We start from the raw sequence: 10,792 nt of genomic DNA on the forward strand, positions 1-10,792 counted from the left end.
GTCTTTAGGGTTTTCTATGTAGCAAACAGTGAGAGTTTTACTTCTTCTTTTCCAATCTGGATTCCTTTTATTTCTTTCTCTTCTCTGATTGCTGTGGCTAAAACTTCCAAAACTATGCTGAATAGTAGTGGTGAGAGTGGGCACCATTGTCTTGTTCCTGACTTTAGGGGAAATGCTTTCTACTTTTCACCATTGAGGATAATGTTTGCTGTGGGTTTATCATAGCTGGCTTTTATTATGTTGAGATATGTTCCTTCTGTGCCTGCTTTCTGGAGGGTTTTTTATCATAAATGGATGTTGAATTTTGTCAAAGGCTTTCTCTGCATCTATTGAGATAATCATATGGTTTTTATCTTTCAATTTGTTAATGTGGTGAATCACATTCATTGATTTGTGGATATTAAAAAATCCTTACATCCCTGGGATAAAGCCCACTTGGTCTTTTTAATATGTTGTTGGATTCTGTTTGCCAGAATTTTGTTAAGGATTTTTGCATCTATGTTCATCAGTGATATTGGCCTGTAGTTTTTTTGTGTGTGTGTGTGGCATCTTTGTATGGTTTTGGTATTAGGGTGATTGTGGCCTCATAGAATGAGTTTAGAAGTTTACCTTCCTCTGCAATTTTCTGGAAGAGTTTGAGTAGGATAGGTGTCAGCTCCATAAGCTTAATAGCTGATCTTGTAGCAGAACTCCACAGGCCAGAAGGGAATGGCAGGATATATTTAAAGTGTTGAATGGTACAAATCTACAACCAAGATTACTGTACCCAGCAAGGATCTCATTCAAAATTGATGGAGAAATAAAAAGCTTTTCAGACAAGCAAGAGTTAAGAGAATTCAGTACCACCAAACCAGCTTTACAACAAATGTTTAAGGGACCGATAGAGTCAAGAAATACAAGAGAAGAAAAAAGATCTACAAAATCAACCCCAAAGAATTAAGAAAATGGCAATAGGAACATATATATCAATAATTAATTTAAATATAAATGGATTAAATGCTCCAACCAAAAGACACAGACTGGATGAATGGATACAAAAACAAGACCCATATATATGCTGTCTACGAGAAACCCACTTCAGGCCTCAAGACATATATGGACTGAAATTGAGAGGATAGAAAAATATATTCTATGCAAATGGGAAACAAAAGAAAGCTGGAGTAGCAATCCTCATATCAGACAAAATAGATCTTAAAGAAGAAGAAGATTACAAGAGATAAGGAAGGGCACTGCATAATGATCATGGGATCAATTCAAGAGGGAGACATAACAGTTGTAAATATCTATGCACCCTACATAGGAGTACCTCAATACATAAGACAAACACTAAAAAACAAAAAAGGAGAAATTGACAGTAACACAATAGTGGTAGGAGACTTTAACACCCCACTCACACCAATGGACAGATCATCAAAGGAGAAAATTAGTAAGGAAACACAAGTCTTAAATGATACATTAGAGGAGATGGATCACATTGATATCTTCAGGATATTCCATCCAAATGCAGAAGAATACACCATTCTTTTCAAGTGCACATGGACCATTCTCCAGGATAGACCACATCTTGGATCGCAAATCAAACCTCAGTAAATTTAAGAAGATTGAAATCTTATCAAGCATCTTCTCTGACCACAACGCTATAAGACTAGATATCAATTACAAGAAAAAAACTGTAAGAAACACCAACACATGGAGATTAAAAAATATGTTTCTAAATAACCAACAGGTTACTGAAGAAATCAAAAGGGAAATAGACACATCCACACATACACAAAGATAAACTCAAAATGGATGTAAAGACCTAAATATAAGACCGGAAACTATAAAACTCTTAGAGGAAAACATAGGCAGGAGACTCAATGGCATAAAGCAAAGCAAGATCCTCTATGACCCACCTCCTAGAGTAATGGAAATAAGAACAAAAGTAAACAAATGGGACCTGGTCAAACTTAAAAGCTTTTGCAAATCAAAGGAAACTCTAAGCAAGGTGAAAAGACAACCCTTGGAATGGGAGAAAATAACAGCAAATGAAACAACTGACAAAGGATTAATTTCCAAAATATACAAGCAGCTCATACAACTAATTGCCAGAAAACAAATAACGCAATCAAAAAGTGGGGGAAAGACTTAAACAGACATTTTTCCAAAGAAGACATACAGATGGCTAACAAACACATGAAAAGATACTCAACATCACTCATTATCGGAGAAATGCAAACCAAAGTGAGATATCACCTCATACCGGTCAGAATCAGCTCAGTTCAGTCGCTCAGTCGTGTCTGACTCTTTGCAACCCCATAAGTCACAGCACGCCAGGCCTCCCTGTCCGTCACCAACTCCCGAAGTTCACTCAAACTCACGTCCATCGAGTCGGTGATGCCATCCAGCCATCTCATCCTCTGTCATCCCCTTCTCCTCCTGCCCCCAATCCCTCCCTGCATCAGAGTCTTTTCCAACGAGTCAACTCTTTGCATGTGGTGGCCAAAGTACTGGAGTTTCAGCTTTAGCATCATTCCTTCCAAAGAACACCCAGGACTGATGTCCTTTAGAATGGACTGGTTGGATCTCCTTGCAGTCCAAGGGAGTCTCAAGAGTCTTCTCCAACAGTGCAGTTCAAAAGCATCAGTTCTTCGGCACTCAGCTTTCTTCATAGTCCAACTCTCACATTCATTCATGACCACTAGAAAAACCATAGCCTTGACTAGACGGACGTTTGTTGGCAAACTAATGTCTCTGCTTTTTAATATGCTTCTCTAGGTTGGTCATAAATTTCCTCCCAAGGAGCAAGTGTCTTTTAATTTCATGGCTGCAGTCACCATCTGCAGTGATTTTGGAGTGCAGAAAAATAAAGTCAGCCACTGTTTCCACTATCATAGGCAATGGGAATTTACTGTATGGCTCAGGAAACTCAAACAATCAACCTAGAGGGGTGGGATGGGGAAGGAGGTGGGACCGGGGTTCAAAATGGAGAGGATATGTGTATACCTATGGCTGATTCATGTTGGGGTTTGACAGAAAGCAACAAAATTCTGGAAAGCAATTATCCTTCAATAAAATAATAAATTAAAAAGAAAAAAATTCATACAGATGTATCTAATTAGTTATCTTCTAACAGAGAATCTTTTGATCTTTAAAACAATAACTTTCATGACCTGCAATTTTGTGTCCATTAGGGAGTGTCCAGGGAAGGCATTTCAAACATCTATCTCCACTGGTACAGCCAGTCGGAGACTGGCAGCCTGTGAGTCACAGCTGTTGACTCAAAGTGTGGTTGAGTGACCAGAGCTCAAGGGATAATAGCCTTTCTATGAAAATCAGGCTGGAGATTAAGGGGGAAGGAACGTGGTACTTGGCCAGTTCTTTTTGGTTCTTTATTTATATTTAGCTATGGAGACTTAAGGACATGAATCCAGAGCGGGTCATGTCTTCAGGCCCTTACAGCAATGTAGAAGAGAATGATCAGCAATAAAACCTACAGTATCTCCTTTTACCTCAAAATGTTTGAATGGCCAGCTTCATGTTGAAGTTCACGGCTTTTCTTGTCCATTCCCTTTTCTTTGTGGTCCAGGAGGATTTTTCTTTTAATTTCATTTGTGTAAATTTCCTATATATGGAGTGATGAATTTTAATGGTGTTGCTAATTTTCTATTAGTTTCCTTGATAAACAAGTTTCTAGCTTATGACATCTGTTGAGAGAGAACAATCTGTGGAATTTCAGTCCTTTACAATTTATTATGATTTTCTTTGAAGCTTATTACATCCTATTGTGAAATATTTCATTTGAATATTTAAAATAAGCTGTAAGTAACCCTTTTGACTAGGATGGTGACACGTGTGGAGGATATCTCTGTTATGCAAACAATGAGATAAAAGTGATATAAACTACAAAATTCAAAAATTTAAGTGCTCATTCTTCGTAGCCAGTGTTCTTGCCTGGAGAACTCCAGGGACACGGGAGCCTGGTGGGCTGCCGTGTATGGGGTCACACAGAGTTGGACACGACTGAAGCGACTTAGCAGCAGCAGCAGAGTTTTTGATCTTCACAGAGATCAAAAACACATTATTATACCTCAGACAGAGCACCACCTCCTGAAGAGTAAAATGGGGGCAAGATTTGATTCCAGAGAGAGTTAATGGACTATTGCAAATATGAATGGGGCCAATATCACCTCCAGACCTCTCTTTGAGATCAATAGAAAAAGAATTTAGGCAATAAGCCCCCTCAAGAAGTTCATTTCTTATTATTATTCTGTAATGTTGAAAATTAAGGATTTTGAAGAGGAAAAGGAGCTTATTATGCAAGCTACATTAAAATCAACCATGAAATCCAGTGCATACCTTACTGTTGCAGCAATTAGAAATTGAATATCCACTGGGAAAAAAATTCAGAAGTGGAAACTCTGTGCAGATCCAGGTGCCTTCTCTGAGAAACAAATGTGAACCATTTGAAAAGAGTGACTTCAGAAAACACCTTAATGTCTATGTTGCTAATAGTTGCTGCTTCAAAACATCAGTTTTTCTTCCTATGAGTCAGGAATGCATTACCAAGGTAGATTTAGAAAAGGCAGAGGAACAACAGATCATATTGCCAACATCTGTCGGATCATCAAAAAAGTAAGAGAGGTCCAGAAAAAAATCTACTTCTGCTTTATTGACTATGCCAAAGTCTTTGACTATGTGGATCACAGCAGACTGTGGAGAATTCTTCAAGAGATGGAAATACCAGAACCCCTTGCCCGCCTCCTGAGAAACCTGTATGCAGGTCAAGAAGCAACAGATAGAAATGGACATGAACAACAGACTGGTTCCAAATAAGGAAAGGAGTACCTCAAGGCTGTGTATTGTCACCCTGTTTATTTAACGTATATGCAGAGTACATCATGAGAAATGCTGCACTGGAAGAAGCACAGGCTGGAATCAAGACTGCTGGGATAAATACCAATAACCTCAGATATGTAGATGACACCACCCTTATGGCAGAAAAGGAAGAGAAACTAAAGAACCTCTTGATGAAAGTGAAAGAGGAGAGGGAAAGGTTGGCTTGAAACTCAACATTCAGAAAATGAAGATCATGGCATCCGGTCCCATCACTTCATGGCAAATAGATGGAGAAAAAGTGGAAACAGTGGCAGACTTTATTTTGGGGGGCTCCAAAATCACTGCAGATGGTGACTGCAGCCATGAATTTAAAAGATGCTTACTCCTTGGAAGGAAAGTTATGACCAATCTAGACAGCATATTATAAAGCAGAGACATTACTTTGCCAACAAACATCCGTCTAGTCAAGGCTATGGTTCTTCCAGTAGTCACGTATGGATGTGAGAGTCACACTTTAAAAGAAAGCTGAGCGCCGAAAAAACTGATGCTTTTGAACTGTGGTGTTAGAGAAGACTCTTGAGAGTCCCTTCTACAGCGAGGAGATCCAACCAGTCCATCCTAATGGAAATCAGACCCTGATGCTGGGGAAGATTGAAGGTGGGAAGCGAAGGGAACAACAGAGGATGAGATGGTTGGATGGCTTCACTGACTCAATGGCCATGAGTTTGAGTAAGCTCCTGGAGTAGGTGATGGACAGGAGGGGCTGGAGTGCTGCAGTCACTGGGGTTGCTCAGCCTTCTTGATAGTCCAATTCTCACATCCATACATGACTACTGGAAAGACCATAGCTTTGACTAGACAGACCTTTGTTGGCAAAGTAATGTCTCTGCTTTTTAATATGCTGTCCAGCTTGGTCATAGCTTTTCTTCCAAGGAACAATTGTCTTTGATTTTATGGTTGTAGTCACCATTTGCAGTGATTTTGGAGCCCCCCCCCCCACCACCACCAAGAAAACTCCCTCACTGTCCCCACTGTTTCCCCATCTACTTGCTGTGAAATGATGGGATAGAGGCCATGATCCTCTTTTTCTGAATTTTGAGTTTTAAACCAACTTTTTCACTCTTCTCTGTCACTTTCATCTAGAGGCTCTTTAGTTCCTCTTTGCTTTCTGCCATGAGGGTGTTATCATCTGCGTATCTGAGGTTATTGATATTTCTCCTAGCAATCTTGTTTCCAGCTTGTGCTTCATCCACACCAGCGTTTCTCATGATGTACTCTGCATATAAGTTAAATAAGCAGGGTGACAATATACAGCCTTGATGTACTCCTTTCCCAATTTCTAAACAGTCTGTTGTTCCATGTTCAGTTCTAACTGTTGCTTCCTGACCTGCATACAGATTTCTCAAGAGGCAGATCAGGTGGTCTGGTATTCCCATCTCTTTCAGAATTTTCCACAGTTTCTTGTGATCCACACAGTCAAAGGCTTTGGCATAGTTGATAAAGCAGAAATAGATGTTTTTCTGGAACTGTCTTGCTTTTTCGATGATCCAATAGATGTTGGCAATTTGATCTCTGGTTCCTCTGCCTTTTCTAAATCCAACTTGAACATCTGGAAGTTCAAGGTCCATGTACTGTTGAAGCCTGGATTGGAGAATTTTGAGCATTACTTTGCTAGCATGTGAGATGAGTGCAATTGTGCGCTAGTTTGAGCACTCTTTGATATTGCCTTTCTTTGGGATTAGAATGAAAATTGACCTTTTCCAGTCCTGTGGCCACTGCTGAGTTTTCCAAATTTGCTGGCATATTGAGTGCAGCACTTTCACAGCATCATCTTTAAGGATTTGAAATAGCATAATTGGAATTCCATCACCTCCACTAGCTTTGTTCATAGTGATGCTTCCCAAGGCCCACTTGACTTCACATTCCAGGTTGTCTGGCTCTAGGTGAGTGATCATGCCATCATAATTACCTAGGTCATGAAGATCCTTTTTGTATAGGTCTTCTGTGTATTCTTGCCACCTCTTCTTAATATCTTCTGCTTCTGTTAGGTCTATACCATTTTTGTCCTTTATTGTGCCCATCTTTGCATGAAATGTTCCCCTGGTATCTCTAATTTTCTTGAAGAGATCTCTAGTCTTTCCCATTCTATTGTTTTCCTCTGTTTATTTGCACTGATCACAAAAGAAGACTTTCTTAACTCTCTTTCTATTCCTTGGAACTCTGCATTTGAAGGGGTATATCTTTCCTTGTCTTGTTTGCTTTTCACTTCTCTTCTTTACACAGCTATTTGTAAGGCCTCCTCAAACAGCCTCAACCTCCTCAAAAGCCATTTTGCTTTTTTGCATTTCCTTTTCTTGGAGGTGGTCTAGATCCCTGTCTCCCGTATAATGTCACGAACCCCCGTCTATAGTTCTTCAGGCACTTTGTCTAGCAGATCGAATCCCTTGAATCTATTTGTCACTTCCACCGTATAATTGTAAGGGATTTGATTTAGGTCATACCTGAATGCTCTAGTGGTTTTCCCTTCTCTCTTCCATGTAAGCATGAATTTGGCAATAAAAAGTTCATGATCTGAACCACAATCAGCTCCTGGTCTTGTTTTTGCAAACTGTATAGAGCTTCTCCATCTTTGGCTGCAAAGAATACAATCAGTCTGATTTTGGTGTTGACCATCTGGTGATGTCCATGTGTAGAGTATTTTCTTGTGTTGTTGGAAGAGGGTGTTTGCTATGACCAGTTCAGTCTCTGTGCAAAACTCTGTTAGCCTTTGCCCTGCTTCATGCTGCACTTCAAGGCCAAATTTGCCTGTTACTCCAGGTATCTCTTGACTTCCTACTATTGCATTTCAGTCCACTATAATGAAAAGGACATCTTTTTGGGGTGTTAGTTCTAGAAGGTCTTGTAGGTCTTCATAGAACCGTTCAACTTCAGCTTCTTCAGCATTACTGGTCAGGGCATAGACTTGGATTACTCTGATATTGAATTATTGCCTTGGAAACAAACAGATCATTCAGCATCCAAGTACTGCATTTCAGACTCTTTTGTTGGCTGTGATGGCTACTCCATTTCTTCTAAGGGATTCTTGCCCACAGTAGTAGATATAATGATCATCCTAGTTAAATTCAACCATTCCAGTCCACTTTAGCTCGCTGATTCCTAAAATGTTGACGTTCACATTTGCCATCTCCTGTTTGACCACTTCCAATTTGCCTTGATTCATGGACCTAACATTCCAGGTTCCTATGCAATATTGCTCTTTACAGCATCGGACTTTCCTTCCATCACCAGTCACATCCACAACTGGGTGTTGTTTCTGCTTTGGCTCCATCTCTTCATTCTTTCTGGAGTTATTTCTCCCCTGATCTCCAGTAGCATATTGGGCGCCTACCCACCTGGGGAGTTCATCTTTCAGTGTCCTATGTTTTTGCCTTTTCATACTGTTCATGGGGTCCTCAAGGCAAGAATACTGAAGTGGTTTGCCATTCCCTTCTCCAGTGGACCACATTTTGTCTGAACGCTCCATCGTGACCTGTCCGTCTTGGGTGGCCCTACACGGCATGGCTCATAGTTTTACTGAGTTGGACAAGGCTGTGGTCCATGGGATCAGGTCGGTTAGTTTTCTGTGATTGTGGTTTCAGTCTGTCTGCCCTCTGATGCAGAAGGATAAGAGGCTTATGAAAGCTTCCTGATGGGAGAGACTGACTGAGGGGGAAACTGGGTCTTGTTCTGATGGGTGGGACCATGCTCAATAAATCTTTAATCCAATTTTCTGTTGATGAGTGGAGCTGTGTTCCCTCCCTCTTATTTACCTGGGGCCAAACTATGGTGGACGTAATGAAGATAGTGGCGACCTCCTTCAAAAGGCCCCATGCATGCACTGCTACACTCAGTGCCCCCAACCCTGCAGCAGGCCACCACCAACCTACATCTCCACTGGAGACTCCTGGACACTCCCAGGCAAGTCTGGGTCAGTCTCTTGTGGGGTCACTGCTCCTTTCTCCTGGGTCCTGGTGCACACAAGGTTCTGTTTGTGCGCTTCAAGAGTCTATTTCCCAGTCCTGTGTAAGTTCTGGCCGCTTTATGGTGGGGTTAATGGCGGCCTCCTCCAAGAGTGCTTATGCCATACCCAAGTCTGCTGCACCCAGGGCCCCTGCCCCTGTGGCAGTCCATTGCTGACTCATACCTACACAGAAGACACTCGAACCCAGTTCTTTCTCAGTCTACGTGGGGTCTCTGGGTCCTGGTGCACACAAGGTTTGTTCGAGCCCTCTGAGTGTCTCTGGCAGAGATGGGGTGTGATTCTAAAGGTGAATTCGCCCCTCCTACCATCTTGCTGGGGCTTCTCTGACCTTGGACGTGGGGTATCTCCTCAGGGCTGCTCCAGGGTCACACAGCCATGGAAACCAGTATTGCCCAACACACTTCCGTATTCTTGCTGGAGAACCCTGCTCCCTGACAGAGAAGCCTGGCAGGCCAGTCTCCAGGGTCACAAAGAGTAGGACACTACCGAAGCGACCCCACATGCAGAGGCGCAAGACTTTTTTTGCCTGTGGCAGCTCTGCCCCAGTGAGAGTTGAGGGTGAAGGTGGCACAGCTGCTTGTCTTGCGGGGACCCTGGCAGCACCAGGTGTGCAGGGACACGGACTGGTGCACATAACTCCTGCACAGGAGTTATGGCCCTATCAGAGTCTTTTTTCGAGCCTCTTGTAGCTGGCGATCAGAAGGCCTCTTTGGCCAGTCTTTGTCCATAGCTCCACCCGTTCAGGCACTTAGAGGGCTTCCTTGCCTGGGGACCTTCTCTGTTGTTTGGCACATCAGGCACATATAGGGGCCCCCCTGGCTGGGGTTCTACTCTGTAGATTGGCACATCAGGCACTTAAAGGGGCACCCTGGGTGGGGTCCTACTCTGTAGTTCAGTGCGTCAGGTGCTTGCTGGGCCAGCCTCTCTATTATTGTTCAGCTGCCAATGCTGGCACTGTGGGGAGAGAGAGGCTATGGTGATGGCTCCACCCCCAAACGTGACTCAGCAGAATCGCCTAGCTTCCATGGCTGCCTGGCTTTCCTCCACAGGCATTTCCCACCACAGCCTCCTCCCTCACATCCCCTTGATAAGTCTCTCCACAGTCAACAGCAGCCCTCACTTTGGGATTGCTCCACAATCCCTAAACTCCAGCTACCAGCCGCTGCACCTTCCAGGGGATCTGCATCCCTGTCTTGGGTATGTATGGTTGCAAGGACTGTCTGATTCTCATTCCATTTAGGCTGCCACAGATCAGCTGTTTCACTCTCAGCCTTAAATGTTTCTCCTCTGACTCAGACAATTGCCCTGATGTGGGGATCTGACCCTTGCTTCAGTTTCCCCACCTGCCGAGGGCAGGTCCAGTCCTACTAACACTCCTGTTTTTCCCCCTGGTTCCTTCATCCTACCAAGGTTTGGGTGGGGCTATATATTATTTTCCGCTGGTCAATAACTCCTGTCCATTCTCAGCTGGTGTTCTGCATGCACTTCTGTGTCTGAAGGTGTATTCCTGATGTATCCATGGAGAGAGATGTACTCCACGTCCACCTATTCCTCTGCCATCTTATTCTCCTGTATGAATCTTTAAAACAATTTCAAAAACCAGGAAATAAGAAAATTGAAATGTGTGTGAAATTTTTGTTTTGCCAGTTCTGTACTATATATCAGTCCCCATTTATATATTTAAACGTTTGATTAACTAGGATATGTGGAACATATGTGAATAAACTGGGATATGTGGGGAAAGTATAATAGAGGTAGTGGATGGGTATATCAGTTTCTTCACTTTATCTATTGCATATCACACATAAACTGCTTCTGAAGAACTCCATAGTACACTTTGGAAGAATGAGAATAAACTGGGAAATGAAATTGCTAGGAAAATCATTCAGAGCTTGCCAAACTCTGTGATGACTGACCTAGAGAAAACACTACAGCTGGGGTCAAGAGGTTGGA

Source organism: Bubalus kerabau, chromosome X, assembly GCF_029407905.1.
Source record: "Bubalus kerabau isolate K-KA32 ecotype Philippines breed swamp buffalo chromosome X, PCC_UOA_SB_1v2, whole genome shotgun sequence".
Classification (NCBI taxonomy): Eukaryota; Metazoa; Chordata; class Mammalia; order Artiodactyla; family Bovidae; genus Bubalus; species Bubalus kerabau.